This window comes from Octodon degus, unplaced genomic scaffold, assembly GCF_000260255.1.
Source record: "Octodon degus isolate 3935 unplaced genomic scaffold, OctDeg1.0 scaffold00073, whole genome shotgun sequence".
Classification (NCBI taxonomy): Eukaryota; Metazoa; Chordata; class Mammalia; order Rodentia; family Octodontidae; genus Octodon; species Octodon degus.
Genome location: NW_004524649.1, coordinates 8,043,379 through 8,046,121, shown reverse-complemented (window position 1 = coordinate 8,046,121; position 2,743 = coordinate 8,043,379).

The following is a 2,743-nucleotide window of genomic DNA, read 5'->3' as shown; positions in this document are numbered from 1 at the left end:
GGTGCTGGGGGATCGAACCACTGTCCCTGTGCTTTGCCAAGCTTGTTTCAAGTAGGTGCTTTAGACCACTGAGCCATGTCTCCAGCCCCCGAAAATAAATTTTAAAAGAAAGAAAAAAACTGTGTCAACATTTCCAGACTTCTTCTTGGCATTACTCCCTAAGTAAAAGAGAACAATGCCATTTCACACAGCAGCGACAAGGGGATGTGTGCCCTTATAAAAGAGGCCTTTTTTAAAAAAAGATGCTTGATGAAGCTAATTGTTTTTGTTTTTGTTTTTGTTTGGGGGGAGTAACACAGGCTCTCTATGTACTTCAGGCTGGCCTTGAATTCACAGTGATCTTCGTGCCTCAGTTTCCTGAACGCAGGATTACAGGAGTTCAGCACCACACCCAGCTCGGCCCTGCTGCTATGGACTGAGTTGTGTCCCCCTTAAGACTCAGAGCCTCCTCAGAGCATAAGGTAAAATGCATCTTGAGGTGTGAACTGGTATGACCAGGTCCTCATCAGAAGACATTAGGGGCCAGGGAGATAGCTCAGCAGCACAAGCACCTGCCTGGAAAGTGTAAGGGCCTAAGTTTCAGTCCCAGTACAAAAATAGAAAATAAGAAGAAGAGATTAGGCCACAGACATATGAAGAGGAGATGACAGAGGGACACAGGGAGAAGATAGCCACCTACGAGCCAAGGAGAGGTGCTCGCTGCACGGCCACCACCATGATGCCAGCCTTCTGGCCTCTGGACCATGACAGACACATCTGTGGAGCCCATGCAGCCTGTCCGCGGTACTGTTTCCTCAGTCCTAGCCAACTCTAGGCCCAGACCTCTCCCGCCTGTCATCTGCACCCTGCATAGCTGGTCCTCCTCCTGAACATGCAGATGGCTGCCACAAGGGGGCCACGCTGCACTGAAATGAACATCCTGCACTAGGGTCCGGGAGGTGACAGCAAGACAGCAAAGTGGCCAACACATGTGAAAGGGCACACAGATTGTCCCATGAACTGAAAAGCCAGCCACACAAGGCCACACTTTGAGGATGTGAGGACGGTGGCCGATGTCGGGGTGGGGTGGGGGAGCCACAGGCTCCTGGCTCCCAGGTGGCTCTCCATCAGGCCTGGTTTCTAAACTCACGGGGACACATGCTTGGTATGACTGAGGAGACAGGGTGGAGACACACAGGTGTAAGGGAGACTCTCTCTAGCCACATACTGGAGGGTTCTGGAAATCAGTTTCCAGGAAACCAAGCCCGAGATTCCAACACTAGCAGAGGCAGCAAGACACCAAGCATCCAGCCTGCTCCTCTCGGGGTCTGGCACAGTAACTGAAGCAAATATTAAAAAACAAATGCACACCATGACTGGGGCCTTGCTGGTTCCTTGATTGACAGGCACCAACAGTGGGCGGGACAATGAAAACCAAAGCTTGATACTGACCTCGATTCTAGACAGGGATGCAGAGAAGCTGGAAGGGTATTATTATGACAGCTGATGAAACTGCAAGATGGAATGCAGATTAGGTAATCGCTGCAACCGAGTCCAAGTGCCTGATTATGATCCTCAAGCTATGACATGTAAGGGAATGACCTTGTTCTTAAGAAATACACTGGTTTAGGGACAAAGAGGGACAATGTTCAACTCACTCCCAATGGTTCATAAAATAATAAAATATATTTATTTATATATGTAGTAGAATTGCTACATATATAAATAAATATATTAGCACCATAAAGCAAATGGAACAAAATATAACTAATTGGTAGATTTGGATGAAGTGTATAAAGAAGCTCCATGAACTCTTTCTGCAACTTTTCTATAAGCTTGAAATTATAACAAAAGAAAATATGACACCTGCCCCATCCCACCATTCCCAGAAAAATATTTTGATAATATATTTCTTAACAACAGCAAGAAAATACCAATTTCACCAGATGTTCACAGCCCCAGCAACCAGAACTTTGCTGACAACTATGGCGGGAATTTCACACCCACTGTGTTGATGTTAATGGCAGCAGGATTTTGAGACAATCTGGACCTGCTTTCCCTGCACATTGGACAAGGGGCTGCAGCCTCAGAATGTCACCGATGCCGTCACACCAACTTGTGTCATTCAGGTTATGCATAAGGAGCAGCTGTACTGGTCACACTGGCTATGCATGAAAAGTGTCCATGCTGGTGACCTCCAGGAAGCAGAAATGAGTTACTGCCCCCACAAACACCATCCTCAGGATCGAGGTGCCTAAGTCTTCCTCACAGTAATCATTTCAATTCAAGGACAACCTGAACTACATAGTAAGACCCTGTCTCCAAAACCCAAAATACTCAAGGAGGATCTGCCCTCATCTTCTGGGAGTGACTGCCAAATGGGTCAATCGACAGTTGGCCAGCTGGCCGCACTTCCCCAAAAAGCCATGTTCCCAGCTCAGCTTTGTACCAACTAGCAGGCCCCAAAGTACTGGGCACACATATGATGAAGGCATTTCAGCCAGAAATTTACATGCATATATTTATACAGACAACTGGGATATGTATTGTTTTATAGTCCGCATCCACTTCCCTGTAACAGCAATGAGGACTGACTGAATGACAAAATCAGGGTTGAAAACTAGGTAGATCTCTAAATGTTTTTAAATGTATTACAGTAAAAGACACATTGGGGCTGGGGAGATAGTTCAGTTGAATAAGCATTTGTCTGGTAAGTGTAAGGGCCTGAGTTCAATCCCCAGTTCCACAAAAAAAAAAAAAAAAA